The sequence below is a fragment of the Phoca vitulina genome, unplaced genomic scaffold, assembly GCF_004348235.1.
Source record: "Phoca vitulina isolate PV1807 unplaced genomic scaffold, GSC_HSeal_1.0 scaffold20, whole genome shotgun sequence".
Lineage (NCBI taxonomy): Eukaryota > Metazoa > Chordata > Mammalia > Carnivora > Phocidae > Phoca > Phoca vitulina.
In genome coordinates, this window is record NW_022589723.1 from 10,147,954 (window position 1) to 10,163,434 (window position 15,481).

The 15,481-nt window shown below is 40.3% G+C and overlaps 1 protein-coding gene across 3 annotated transcripts in view; it reads left to right on the forward strand.

Annotated features, from left to right (window-relative positions):
• Positions 1 to 15,481, forward strand: part of MGA (MAX dimerization protein MGA) — a 166,550-nt gene that overhangs the window by 25,313 nt on the left and 125,756 nt on the right. The gene's annotated exons all lie outside the window — the stretch shown is intronic.

The following is a 15,481-nucleotide window of genomic DNA, read 5'->3' on the forward strand; positions in this document are numbered from 1 at the left end:
ATGACTTTCAAATTTGTATCTCCAGTTTTGGCCTTTCTTTGAAGTCTGGACTCATATTCAGTTACCTACCCAATATCTCCGGTTAGATATCTGATAGATTTTAAATTTGTCCAAAACTGAGCCCTGATCTCTTTCTGTCCCCAAATCTCCCAACTCCCTACCCACCCCCTTGGAGTGAGCAGTCATACAGTAGTCAAGCTGTGGTTGCCTTGTCTTATTTATTAATTGCCTATGTGAGTAGCCACAGAAGTGGCTTAGAATTAGAGGACAGTTAACCCTTGTGGTTTAGCATACTCAGAAAATACGTGCAGAGATACTCAGGGCCCATGGTGGACATTAAGTAATCTGCTTCCTCTTCCCCCAGTTACTCCTCTGATCTCATTTTCAATTATTGTTCTCCTCTGTCACTTCTCTTTAGCTTTAATGCTTCCTTGCTATCCCTCAAACACTCTGGGAAAGCGTCCACCTGCAGGCCTTGCCTGGAATATTCTTTTTTTTTTAAGATTTTATTTATTTATTTGAGACAGAGAGAGAGCACAAGAGGGGGGAGCGAGAGAGGGAGATGCAGACTCCCTGCTGAGCAGGGAGCCCGATGCGGGACTCGATCCCGGGACTCCAGGATCATGACCTGAGCCGAAGGCAGTTGCTTAACCAACTGAGCCACCCAGGCGCCCCTGGAATATTCTTCTTTCAGATACGACTTACTCCCTCACCTCTTCTCTTTACTTAAATGTCACCTTTTCATTGAGTCCTTAACCACACTCCTTAAACTTATAACCCTTCTCAGCACTGCTAATCTCCTTTCCTACATTATTTCCATAGCACTTAGTCACCATATAACATATATATTACTTATTTAATTTTATTTGTGTCTTCTCCCCATCCCCAGACTAGAATCCTATATAAGCTCCAGAGGGACAGTGATTTTTATCTATTTTGCTGACTGCTGTATCCTCTAGCACCTAGAAGAGTGCCTGACATTTGATAGGGGTAACTGTGAGTGTTAAGAACATTAGCATAATGTTATTTAAAAGTTAATACAGTAATACCTCATGTTCTTCCTTTCCAACTGGGGCCTGGCACATGGCTCCTGCAAAGAAGGGTGATGAGAAGAGGAATGGCCATTTTGCTATCATTGAAGTAGTGGCCAGAGAACATACTGTCACCATTAACAAGTGCATCCATGGAGTGGACTTGAAGAAGTGTGTCCTGCAGGCACTCAGACCCAGAAGTTTGCCCTGAAGGAGATGGGAACTCCAGATGTGCGCATTTTCACCAGGCTCAACAAATGTGTCTGGGCTAAGGGAATAAGGAATGTCCCATACCATATCTATGTGTGTTTATCCAGAAAACATAGTAAGAATGAAGGCTGTGTATATTGGTTACCTGTGTTCCTGTCAGTACTTAAAAATATCTGCAGATAGTCTTTGTGGATGAGAACTAACTGCTAATTGTCAAATAAAGCTCTAAAGCCACACACACACGTAAGGCAGTCTTAGAACATGAATAGAAATGTGTCTAGAGTAGTAATTTCTTTTCTTTCTTTTTTTTTTTTTTTTTTACAGATTTTATTTATTAAAAAGAGGGAGAGCACACACGCGTGTGAGTGTGGGGAGGGGCAGAGGGAGAGAATCTTCAAGTAGACTCCCTGCTGAGCGTGGAGCCAGACATGGGGCTTGGGGCTTGCTCAATCTCATGACCCCCCAGATCATGACCTGAGCCAAAATCAAGAGTCTGACTGACACTCAACCTGCTGAGCCCCCCAAGTGCCCCTAGAATAGTAGTAATTCTTGATTTGGGGGGGTTCAAGGACAGTTTTAAAATTTTATGAAAGCTATATGGATTGCCTCGTTATTAGAAGATAGTTAATAGACCTGAAGTGGACTTCTTTAATTGCTAGTACTATTGAACATTTTTAGTTGTTTTTATTTTTTTTTTTTAAGATTTTATTTATTTGCGAGAGAGAGAATGAGATAGGAAGAGCATGAGAGGGAGGAGGGTCAGAGGGAGAAGCAGACTCCCTGCTCAGCAGGGAGCCTGATGTGGGACTCGATCCCGGGACTCCAGGATCATGACCTGAGCCGAAGGCAGTCGCTTAACCAACTGAGCCACCCAGGCGCCCTGAACATTTTTAGTTGTTTTTAAAAATAGCTTACTTTCTTTCTAAATTTCCTTATTTTTTCCATTTATTTATCAAGTTGTATATTTATGGATATGTATGTAATTATATATATGTATTCTTTATTTCCCATGTTGTCTGTCTTAGTTTATAGAACTTTAAATTTTTTATACAGTCAAATCTGTGTTTTGTTTCTAAGCTTACAAAATGTTTCCATTTTATCCTTCCTGTCCAGAGATTTGATAAATACTTACTTTTGTTTTAGCTTCCTCCTAAGAAAAATGAAAGGGTGTGTTGAGACCATAGAGTTTAGGAAATCATAGCTATATGGTTAGTAACTGAGGGCATGGGCATGGAAGAGATTGTTCAGGGAGAATGTTTAGCCGAAGAGAAAAGGCAGGGAGAGGGGAACCTCTGCAGTAATGTGTAGGTAGATAATCTGCAAAGGATGATTTAATAAATGAGGTTAAAAAGGAAGTCAGTGGTAGGAAAATAAGGAGAGAGGGATATAGAGCCCAGGGGTGACAAAAGTTTTAGTAAGGGTAGAGTGATCAATAGTGTCAATTACCTTAGGACAAAGACTGAACACCTAAGGATAAGAACTGAAGAGTGGTTATTGGGTTTGGCCACTAGAAATTCACTGGTGACCTTTATTTTATTATTATTTTTTAAATATTTTATTTGTTTATTAGAGAGAGAGAGAGAGCGCACGCAGGAGCAGGGTGGGGGGCAGAGGGAGAAGCAGGCTCCCTGCTGAGCAGGGAGCCCGATGTGGGGCTCCATCCCAGGACTCCAGGATCATGACCTGAGCCGAAGGCAGACGTTTAACCGACTGAGCCACCCAGTGGCTTCACTGGTGACCTTTTTTTTTTTTTTTTTAAAGATTTTATTTATTTATTTGACAGAGAGAGACACAGCGAGAGAGGGAACACAAGCGGGGGAGCGGGAGAGGGAGAAGCAGGCTTCCCGCGGAGCAGGGAGCCCGATGTGAGGCTCGATCCCAGGACCCTGGGATCATGACCTGAGCCGAAGGCAGACGCTTAACGACTGAGCCACCCAGGCACCCCTTCACTGGTGACCTTTAATAAGGAATGTTTCAGTGGAGAGATGAAAGGTAGTACAAGTGCCTGTAGTTGTAGACTTTTAAGAGTTTAAGTAGGGAAAGGATGGAAAGAGAGTGGGTCACATCTTGTGGGATAGGTAGAGTCGAAGAATTTTGTTTTTTTTTTAGGAAGGGAAGAGTTGAGCATTTTTATAGAATGTGGAGATGTAGTTAGAGGAAAGGGAGATACTGTGGAAAAGGAGTTACTTGAAGATTCTACAGGCACTTGGGGTTCTAGGCTTAAGGGTCTGGGTGGGAACTAGTTTTAGAAAGCAGAGATACCCCTTCCTTTAAGATGGATAGGAAGGGGATGCCTGGGTGGCTCAGTTGGTTAAGTGTCTGCTCAGGTCATGATCCCACGGTTCTGGGATCAAGTTCTGCATCGGGCTCCCTGCTCAGCGGGGAGTCTGCTTCTCCCTCTCCCTCTGCCTGCCGCTCCCCCAGCTTGTGCTCTCTGACAAATTAATAAAATCTTAAAAAAAAAGATGGCTAGGAAGGAGGTAAGTTGTTGAGGATAAAGGAGTAAGAGAGCTGAAATTTGAAGGTAATTGTGCCTCATTGCCATGTTTTAGGTATTTGATTTATAATAATGGACAACTTAGGTTTTAGTTTTCTTACTGTAAGAAATTTCTTACAGTAAGAAAAGAATATTAATGCTTGCCTTGATTGTTTTATAGACTTCACGTGAGTTAAAAATGAAGAAAGTATATGTTAAAATGCTCTAGAAACTTAAAATGCTATACAAATCTGTAGCTTATTGTTAGTAATGTGTTTGAGAAAGTTATGTGCTTTTGTATAGAGTATGTAAATCTTTTTTTTTTTTAAAGATTTTATTTATTTATTTGACAGAGACAGAGAGGGAACACAAGCAGGGGGAGTGGGAGAGGGAGAAGCAGGCCTCCTGCTGAGCGGGGTGCCCGATGCGGGGCTCGATCCCAGGACCCCGGGATCATGACCTGAGCCGAAGGCAGACGCTTAACGACTGAGCCACCCAGGCACCCCTAGAGTATGTAAATCTTATTAAATCTGGGGCGCCCAGGTGGTGCAGTTGGTTATGCATCCTACTCTTGGTTTCAGCTCAGGTCTGATCTGAGGGTTGTGAGATGGAGCCCGTTTTGGGCTTCTTGCTCAGCTCAGGGTTGCCTTGGGTTTCTCTCTCCCTCTGCCCCTCCCCCTTGTGTGTGTATGCACACACTCTCTCCCTCTCAAATAAATAGATCCTTAAAAAAAAAAAAAAAAGCTTACTAAACAGAATGTTTCTAATAGCAAGAAGGTGTGGTGTTTTAGGACCGTGATATGAGAGTCTTAGGCCTCTCAGGCTTTATCTTGTATCTGGAAAGGTTTCTTCGCAATTCAGGAACCTGTTTTAATAAGAACTGCTGCTGACATTAGCACTTGAAATCATTTAAAATGTTGACGGTGGGAATAATTAGGGGAAAATGTGTGGGAAGAAATCTACCTAGAAACAAAGTAAAGTGAATTTTTCAGTAATTTCAATTTGGCATGAGACTGCAAGAGTTCTACATTCTCATGTGTCTTCTGCTTGTTCATTTCTGAAAACATTTGAAAAAACTTTTTTTTTTTTTTTAAAGATTTTATTTATTTGACAGAGAGAGATAGCGAGAGCAGGAACACAAGCAGAGGGAGTGGGAGAGGGAGAAGCAGGCTTCCCGCCGAGCAGGGAGCCCCATGTGGGACTCGATCCCGGGACCCCCGGATCATGACCTGAGCTGAAGGCAGACGCTTAACGACTGAGCCATCCAGGCGCCCGAAAAAACTTTTGAAAAAACTAAACTTCCCAAGTTTTTATGAATTTTTTATTTTTTATTTTATTTTTTTTTTTAAGATTTTATTTATCTATGAGAGAGAGAGGGAATGAGAGAGAGCACATGAGAGGGGGGAGGGTCAGAGGGAGAAGCAGACTCCCTGCTGAGCAGGGAGCATGATGCGGGACTCCATCTAGGGACTCCAGGATCATGACCTGAGCTGAAGGCAGTCGCTCAACCAACTGAGCCACCCAGGCACCCAAGTTTTTATGAATTCTTAATGATTTGGTGCCTCAGATTAATTTATGCTTAGCTCTTTTCTGCCATCTTTCTGTGTGGCCGTAATGGTGGGTGTGAATGTCCTGGCAGATGCACTCAAGAGCATTAACAATGCTGAAAAAAGAGGCAAATGCCAGTTTTTTTTAGGCCGTGCTCCAAAGTCATCGTTTCTAATGGTGATGGTGAAGCATGATTACATTGGTGAATTTGAAATCATTGATGATCACAGAACTGGGAAAATTGTTTTGACCCTCACAGGCAGATTAAACAAATGTGGAGTGATCAGTCCCAGATTTGATGTACAATTTAGAGATCTAGAAAAATGGCAGAATAATCTGCTCCCATTCCAGCCAGTTTGGTTTCATTGTACTGACAACCTCAGCTGGCATCATGGGCCATGAAAAAGCAAGACAAAAACATACAGGAGGGAAAAGCCTGGGATTCTTTTTCTAGGGTTGTAATACACATGTGCAAATAAAATGCCTCAATGGAAAAAAAAAACTTTTGAAAAACTAAACTTCAAGTTTTTATGAACTCTTAAGGATTTGGTGCCTCAGAGTGATTTATGCTTAGCTCTTTTCCACTTTATCTGTGTCCTTATGGCACATAGGTATAGTTTTTATATGTAGGGAGTCTATCACATTGTATTTAGTTAAAAAAAAAAGTTTGTAGGGGCGCCTGGGTGGCTCAGTTGGTTAAGCGACTGCCTTCGGCTCAGGTCATGATCCTGGAGACCCTGGATCGAGTCCCGCATCGGGCTCCCTGCTCGGCGAGGAGCCTGCTTCTCCCTCTAACCCTCCCCCCTCTCATGTACTCTCTCTCTCTCTCTCTCTCATTCTCGCTCTCTCAAATAAATAAATAAATCTTAAAAAAAAAAAAAAAGTTTGTATTGTGCTCTTTCTCTTTCTTTTTTTTTTTTGCATTGTGTTTTTCTTAGCACTCTAGATTCCACTAGCATTTCCATTACTTTGCCCTTGCTTATCATCAGTCCTGGATTTCTGTTTATGATTTCTGGGTGCTGAGGATGACTGGAGAAAACCATATAATTGAGCTGATTGTTCCACTACTGACTGATTCATGCTGCTCATGGCCCTTGATGTTATAGTTAATTACCATGAACATTTCTTGGGATATTGACTCTTTCTCATTCTCCTGACAGAAAAGTGCATGATATTGTTTCATTTTGTACCCCTATTAATTTATTCAAATCTATTTGAGTGCCAGCTATATGTCAGCCAATATGCTAACGAGAAGAAAATATTAAGAGGGAAACAGTAACAGTGCCAAATACAGTACATTGGTATAGAAAAATAAAGATAGGAAAAATATTAATTTGACTTGGTAATTAAGAAGTCATGGTGATCCTAAAAGTAGTATCAGTAGGAAGTTAAGGTGGAATCCCCCTTATAGTTGGTGGAAGAGTAAATGGCAGGTGATAAAGGAGGAGGATAAAGAGAGGAGACGGGGGAGTGGGGAAGGGAGCCGGGAGTGAGAGGGAGGAGGAGAGGGAGAGTTGGAGCGGAGGGAAGAAGGGAAGAGGAAGTGGGGAGAGGGAAGGAGAGAAAAAGGAGAATAGCTTCTCTGTGAGAAGGTTTGCTGAGAAGGCTGGATGGGAGCCAGGAAGGACTTTGTTTTTATGTTAAAACCTCACCTTGTATATGGAAAGATGCTAATAGGGAAGGAGAGGTTGAAGATTCAAGATATGGTGTGTCTGATAGAGCAAGATGTTGAATGAGGCCGGAAGCAGGTGGGAGTGATGATGTGGGTCAGGGTTGCAGATGGATGGGTTGGCTTTGTACAGGAGGAAGAACATCTCATTTTCTGGGACTGAAATAAAAATAGGTAGGGAGATCTATGAATATAGATAAGGTTATAGGTAGGGAAATGGGGGTAGAGGGAGGGCATGCCTGATAGTTTGCATATCTTTATAAGATCAGAAGCAAGGTTGTTGGTTGAGAGTGAAGGGCCTGGATAGGGGATAACTGGGGAGCTTGAGTTGAGAAAGTAATTAAAAGAGTTGTGTAGAGGAGGGACGCCTGGGTGGCTCAGTCTTTTAAGCGTCAGACTCTTTGATTTCGGCTCAGGTTATGATCTCAGGGTCATGGGATTGAGCCCCATGTTGGGCTCCTCGCTCACTTGGGAGTCTGCTGGAGATTCTCCCTCTCCTTTTCGCCCACCCAAATAAATAAATAAATCTTAAAAAAAAAAAAAGAGTTGTTGAAGGGAAATGGAAGAGGGAATTTGTTAAGTTTATTTTAAAGGACTAAGATTGGAAATAAAGGATTAAGGTTGGAAACTTTATATTGTTATCAGTGTATCTAGTGTGTTTTTCTCTTTTTTTTTTTTGTACGGGGGTGCAGCAAAGCAAGGTTTATTTATGTATTTATTTTACAGATTTTATTTATTTATTTGACAGAGACACAGTGAGAGAGGGAACACAAGCAGGGGGAGTGGGAGAGGGCGAAGCAGGCTTCCCGCTGAACAGGGAGTCCGATGCGGGGCTCGATCCAAGGACCCTGGGATCATGACCTGAGCCGAAGGCAGACGCTTAACGACTGAGCCACCCAGGCGCCCCCAAAGCAAGGTTTATTGAGTGATAGCAAAGTGATAGTATAAAGATCCCAAGGAGGGAGGGGACCCGAGAGGGTTGCCCAAGTGTGATTTTTCTTTAGAATGTCTCACTACCCAGAAACAGTATTGACCTGGAGCTGTGGTTTTGTGGTCAGGTTCAGAGAAGGCAGTGCAAATATGAAGTTGCTGCTAAGAAATTTAGATGTCCTACTATGGGGTCTGCTTTGGGGGGAATCAGGATCTGAGAGACAGGAGGTTTCTATAAAGTCATAGTGAGTATGGTCAGAGTAAGATTTTTGTGAGCAATTAGAATAATCAAGGAGAAGGAGTTTTAAATGACAAGATCTAGAGTAAAGAGGGATGCTTGGGTGGCTCAGTTGGCTCAGTGCGTGTGCGTGCGCAAAGTCGTGCGCTCTCTTTCTCTCTCTCTGACAAAATCTTAAAAAAAAAAAAAAAAATCGAGTTAAGAACTGAAGAATAGGTTCTTAAAATAGAATTGACCTAAAAATCTTTGTAACCAAAGAGGCCTGTGAATTCTAATGTACAGTAATTGGATGGGTAATCTTCCTGGACTTTGAAAATAACCCAGGATTTGTGATAGGAGGTTTAGTGGGAAAGAAGACTCTGAGCTAGGCTCTCAAGTCTTCAGTGAATGAGGAGTTACGACTAAAGGATCAGAAGATCCTAGTGAAGAGAAGATATATCTTGAACATGAGACTGTAAAGGAGAATGATCATGATCTAGAAATTTCAGTAGAAAGGCAAGTGAGTGCCAGTCATTCCTGGCTCTGTGGAGGTATGGACTGCAGTAGAGAGAGAGCTGTGAGAAAATCTTAATGGATGGAGAGCCAGGTTTAAGTCAAGGTAAATAAGTGGAAGGAGCATTGTTCATAAAGATTGAGGAAGCCTGGGGTTTGGTAACAAGAGAATGATTTATTTTCTTGGGCATAATGGAAAAGATTTGAGCAAGTGACATTACAGAAGAAACCAGGGCTGAGGACATTTAGACAAGGAAGTTAGATCATGGTGGGGATATTACTGCCTTTGAAGGTTGGAAGTTTTTGATTGGGCTCTATTGTCTGAACTTTGACACAAGTTATTTTGGTACTGAAACTGGTTTAAAGTGTATGACTTGATCTCATAGAGGTGGTAAAGTCTTTTATAGAATTAATGGCAAGGGCAACAAAGGCCATATTCTGGTGAGAGATTGATGTCCTCAGCAAAGTTAAAGTGTCCCTTGTTAAGTAAAGGCTCCCAGGAGGAATGTGGTCAAGGGCTGGTTGTGTCCAAGGACTCCTATGATGCTTGTACAAGGGTTTTAAGCCTATGCCAGGGGGGATATGGTGACAAGGATTATTTTAGAATAGAGTGATTATCAGTTTAAAATTGAATGGCTTGTGTATGTGAACTAGAAGCAAATGGAAATGAATATTGTTTTAGGATGTTGGGATATGGGTTAATTTTTTATTTTAAAATGTGCTAGAATTTTTGTAAAAATTAAAGAGAGATGTGAACCATGGATTTTTGGAGAGCTTCTATATGAATTAAGAATCTTGGTTGCAAATGACAGAAAACCCAATCCAGATTGCCTTAAAAAGAGAATACTTTGTTTTATGTTACTGAAAAGTCTAGGGAAAGCTGGCTTCAGGTGTGGCTTTTATAGTTTAGGTGATGTTACCAGGACCTAGTCTCTTTCTTTCTCTGAACTCAAATCTGCTCTCCACTGTGTTGATTTGATCTTCAGGTTTCATAATGGCAGCAAGGTAACTGAAATAGCTCCAGTTGCTGTCTTTTCAGTTCAAGTGTAGTAGAAAGAACTTCTCTTCATCCAACAACTCAAACAAAAGTCTCATGCTTGACTGTCATTGACAAGGTGAGCCGTGTATCCATGTGTTACAGCCAGGGGAATGTGATGCCCTGATTTACTTGTATGTAGGTCACTAGTATTTACAGGTTTGGATCAGTATCTCTCTTGTTTTGGACCCTTTTATGTACAGAGGAATAGTCTTATATGTCTGGATTTTCCTCTAGGTCTAAATTGCTTCTTAGAACAATCTGGGTATCTGAGATTTTAGATTAGTATTTCTACAACAAATGAGGTGAGTACTGAGCTTTGTGAAAGGCCCCATTTGAGGTACTTTCGGCAATTCTAAGTTGAGTAAGCCTAGTCTTTGTTTTCAGGAAGGTGACTGCTTAGAAGGGTTATTGGTGTGTGTTATGCTTCTTTCCATCACAGATAACAGATATTTGGATTTCTTTAAGAACTGGATGTTCATTACTCAGGTCCACATGGTAAAAGGGAGCCTGGAATGCCATAATAATCCAGGATGAGCAGTGTGGATCCATACTTCAGAGAGACTGGAGTGTAGTTAGGGAACTGTAGGGATCCACTGAAGCTATAGAGAATATGTTTTCTTATAGCTTTTTCAGCATGTGAATTTGTCATTCTTCCCCTCCATTAGGGTTTCTTTTCTTTCTTTCCTTTTCCTCTTCCTCTTCTTCTTCCCTCTCCCCCTCCCTCCCTCCCTCCCTCCCTCCCTTCCTTCCTTCCTTCCTTTCTTTTTCTTTCTTTCCTTTTCTTTCGTTTTTAAAGTAAACTCTCTGCTCAACATGGGTCATGACCCTGAGATCAGGAATCTCATGCTCTGCCTACTGAGTCAACCAGGTGCCCCTGCATTGGGGTTTCTTAATTTTTTTTTTTTTTTAAACTCTGGTTATACCATTCCTGTCTCATCCATGCCCTGACTTCATCCTCTTCTTTGTATATGCTTTTCCTTACCTTATGGTGTCATCTCATGTATGGTCTGTGTTATCTTAAGGCCTCTTTCTGGCAATTGGTTCACATTCTTTTCTTGCTTCCCACCTGCACAAGTCCCTCCTACTACTTCCCATTCTGTTGAGAGAAGGAGTGTATTTGCCTCTAAGAGAGAGAATCTGTCATACCTGTTGGGCTAAGCTCCTGGCAAGCTCTTTCTTCCTAGGCTGATGGCCATTCTGTAGTACTGGTGACCTTTGGGTCAGGTGCATGCCTCTGTACCAGGATCTTGTGGTACTTATATGGAGATTAGGAGATAACACGAAATAAGAGGCCACCGCACAGCTCTTTAATATGCAGAGGGCTGTTGGTAGAGCTTTTACCTTGAGGGGGAACTGTGATTTTGTTGACCAATCTGGTGAGAACTAGATTGCTTAGAAGACCAGTGTTTACCTCAGCAAGGGCATCTAGATAGGCTCCATAAAAGCACTAGACTTTTAAGAATGAGAGGATTTCTATATGAGAAGATTAGGGAGAAGGATGTTGATAGACTATGAAGACAGGGAGAAGATGGTAAAGCAGTGGAAATTGTAAATGCAAAAGGTTCAGGTAAAAAAAGTGTGGGACATATTTAGTCCAGCATACAGTAGACGAATCCAGAGTATTGAGGTCTTTTTATACTAAGCTAAGGAGTTGAGGTGCAACATGATGTTCATTGTTTAGTTGTCTTGAAATTCTCACTAACCTTAAAATTACTGTGAGAATTTACGAATGAGTAAAGTTCAGTCTAGAGAATTGTAATTTTTTTTCTTGTAGTTAAGATTGCATAACATTTGAATCTTAATTTTGTGACATTAGTATTCATTTATTTGTAAGACTTATGTGATTTTCAAAAACGTTTTGAGATATAATTCACATAGTATAAAATTCATTTAAAGCATACAGGTCAATGGTTTTTAGTATATTCACAGTTGTGTACCCATTCTTACAGCCAATTTTAGAACATTTTCATAACATCAAAAGGAAACCTTATTCCCATTAGCAGTCACTTTCTATCTGCCCCCCTGTAATATCCCCAGCCCTAGGCAACCAGTATTCTACTTTGTGTCTCTATAGGTTCATACAATATGAGGTCCTTTGTGATTGAGTTTCATTTATAATGTTTTCAAAGTTTATCCATGTTGTGCCATGTATTGGTACTACATTTCTGTTTGTGGCTAAATAATATTCAATTCTTTGGATATACCATATTTTGTTTATCCATTCTTTAGTTGGTGAACATTTGCATTGTTTCCCCTTTTTGGCTACTAAAAATAATACTAATAGAAACATTCATGTACATTTTTTTGAGTATGTGTGAACATATTTTCATTTTTCTTTAGTATATACCTAGTAGTGGAAATACTGGGTCATATTTAACCTTTTGAGGAACTGCCAAACTGTTTTCCAAAGCATCTGTACCATTTTACATATTCACCCAACAGTGTGAAAGTCCCAATTTCTCCACATTCTTGTCAACACTTATTAGTATCTGTCTTTTCTAACTTATTTTTTTGAAGATTTATTTATTTATTTATTTATTTATTCATTTATTTTTTTAGGGAGAGAGCCTTTTTTTTTTTTTTTTTTTTAAAGATTTTATTTATTTATTTGACAGAGACAGACACAGTGAGAGAGGGAACACAAGCAGTGGGAGTGAGAGAGGGAGAAGCAGGCCTCCTGTGGAGCATGGAGCCCGATGTGGGGCTCGATCCCAGGACCCTGGGATCATGACCTGAGCTGAAGGCAGACGCTTAACGACTGAGCCACCCAGGCACCCTATTTATTTTTTTAGAGAGAGAGAATGAGTGTACAAGAGCAAGCACGCACAAGTGGGGGGAAGGGCAGAGGGAGAGAATCTCTAAGCAGGCTCCCCACTGAGCACGGAGCCCACTGCTGGGCTTGATCTCTCTACCCATGAGATCACACCCCAGCCAAAACCAAGAGTTGACGCTTAACTGACTGAGCCACCCAGGCTCCCCGCACTTAAAAAAGAAAAAAAGATTTATTTATTTATTTTAGAGAGTGTGAGAGAGCGGGAGTGCATGAGTTGGGGGAGGGGCAGAGGGAGAGAATCTTAAAGCAGATTCCCTGCTGAATGCAGAGTCCAACATGGGGCTCGGATTCCACGACCCATGAGATTATGACCTGAGCCGAAACCAAGAATAGGTCGCTCAACTGACTGAACCACCCAGGCGCCCCAGTATCTGTCTTTTTAATTATAGCCATCTTAGTCTGAGGGAAGTAGCATCTCACTGAGGTTTTGATTTGCATTTCCCTAATCACTAATGACTTTTAGCATATTTCCATTTGCTTTTATTGGCCATTTTTGTATATCTTCTTTAGTGAAATGTCTGTTCAAGTCATTTGCATTGGCTTGGTTTTTTTGGTTATTGAACTGCAAGAGTTCTTTATGTTTTTTGGATATTAATCCAGTATCCATGATTTGCATATATCTTTTCCCATTCTGTGGATTGTCTTTTCAATATCTTAATAGGGTCCAAAACCCAAGGTCATGAAGATTTTCCCTGTTTTCTTCTAAAAGATTTATAATTTTAGTGCTTATGTTTAGATCATTGATTTGTTTTGAAGATTTTATTTTTTTAAGTAATCTTTACACACAACGTGGGGCTCGAACTCAAAACCTGCAGATCAAAAGTGGCATGCTCCACCAACTGAGCCAGCCAGGTGCCCCTAGATTATTGATCTGTTTTGAATTAATTTTTGCATGTGGTATGAGATAGAGGTCCACCTTCATTCTTCTGTATGTGTATAGCCAGTTGTCTCAGAATCACTTGTTGATCTTCTGTGATTTAATAAAGTATTTCTTCATACTTTGGGTAGTAGGACATTTCTTCATACTTTATAAACTGGCATAAGCTCCCATTCAAAATATTATCATATGAAATGAATATAGAAGATACTATTAGTATTGGAATATTATGGTTGTAAGGTACCATAGAGATTTTGTTCAATCCCTCTCATTTTATAAATGTGGAAACAAAGACCTAGAGAAGTTAATTGATGTCTAAGGCTGTACAGCTATTAGCGATAATGCTTTAACCCAAGAGTTAGCAAACCTTTTCTGTAGAGGACCAGAGAGTAAATATTTTAGGCTTTGTGGGACAAGAGGCAAAATAGGGTATTATGTAGGTACTTTTGTAATAAACAAATTTCCACAAATTTTTTATTAGTGAAATTCAAAATGTAATTATAGAGTCTCTCTCTCTCTCTATTTTTTTTTGGGGGGTAATACGTACCTACTGATGAGAAAAACTGATTCCTTTTTTGGGAGGAGAACATTTTATTTGACGTTCAAAATTAGTGTTCCTTAGCATCAAAACTGATTGGAAATGTTCATCTGTTATTGTTAATCTGTTTGAAGTTTTGTGTTTGTTTGTTTGTTTGTTTGTTTAAGAGACGGAGAGAGAGAATCTTAACCCTCCTTGGTGCTGGGTGTGGAGCTGGGCTTGATCTCAACAATCCCGAGATCATGATCTGAGCCAAAATTAATAGTTGGATTCTTAACCAACTGAGCCACCCAGGCACCCCTGTATTTCATCTTTGAAAATGTCTTTTACATAGAAAAAATTACTGCCAAATACTGATAATCAGTTTGCAAGCATGTTTCTAATTGAGCATGTACATTGCTTGGAAGGCATTTAGAGAATTGCTAGATTTTTCTCCTTGGTATTTGCCTTTTTGATATGAATTGCAGATTAATCACTTCAATTTAAGGCTAGGTGGAAACCTTCAGCTGCACAGGCACAGGTAAATAGATTTTGAAATAGGGAAATATACTTTCATTTGTACTAAGGTCTGAAAAACACTGCTGAAACTATAGTTTGAACTTGGAACATAGGTCTGTTATGAATTTGTATAGGAATGGGCATCTTTTTTACCCATTTGTTTATTGAGATATAATTGACATAAAGCACTATTGAGATATATATAATTGATATAAAGCACTATTATTGTAGAGCATAGTGACTTACATATATTGTGAAGTGATTACAATGGTAAGTTAACATTCACCGTCTCGTATAGATACAAAAAACCAAAATGGGGGGAAAAAGTCTTGTCTTTTTTTGTTTTTTTTTTTACTTGTGATAAGAGCTTTTAGGATTGAGGCTCTGAGTAGCTTTCAAATATACCATATAGCAGTGGTAACTACAGTCATCTTGTATATTACATCCCCCCAGTACTCATTTATCTTATAACTTGAAGTTTCTACCTTTTGACCACTTTCACCCAGTTACACTACCCCCACAACTCCCTTGCCCCCTGGTAACGTCAGATCTGGTCTCTTTTTCAATGAGGTCCCCCCCCCCCGCCCCGCCCCGTGTGTGTGTGTGTGTGTGTTTGTGTGTTTTTAAGGATTCCACATATAAGTAAGATCATACAGTATTTGCTTTTCTGTCTAACTTACTCATTTAGTGTAATGCCCTCAAGGTCCCTTCATGTTGTTGCAAATGGCAGGATTTCTTCATTTTTTATGGCTGAATAGTATTCCATCGTGTGTGTGTGTGTGTGTGTGTGTGTGTGTGTGTGTGTGTGTACACAAATATATATCATTTTCTTTATTCATTTGTTGATGAGACTTAGGTTGCTTCCATGCGTTGGCATTGTAAATAATTCTCCAGTGAGCATGGGAGTGCAGGTATCTTATCCATACAGTGATTTTAGTTCCTTCAGATATATATCCAGAAGTGGAATTGCTGAATCATACGTAGTTCTGTTTTTGGTTTGTTGAGGAGCCTCCATAGTGTTTTCCGTAGTGGCTATGCCAATTTAGTGTCCCACTAGTAGTGCACAAGAGTTCCCTTTTCTTTACATTCTTGGCAGCTTTTG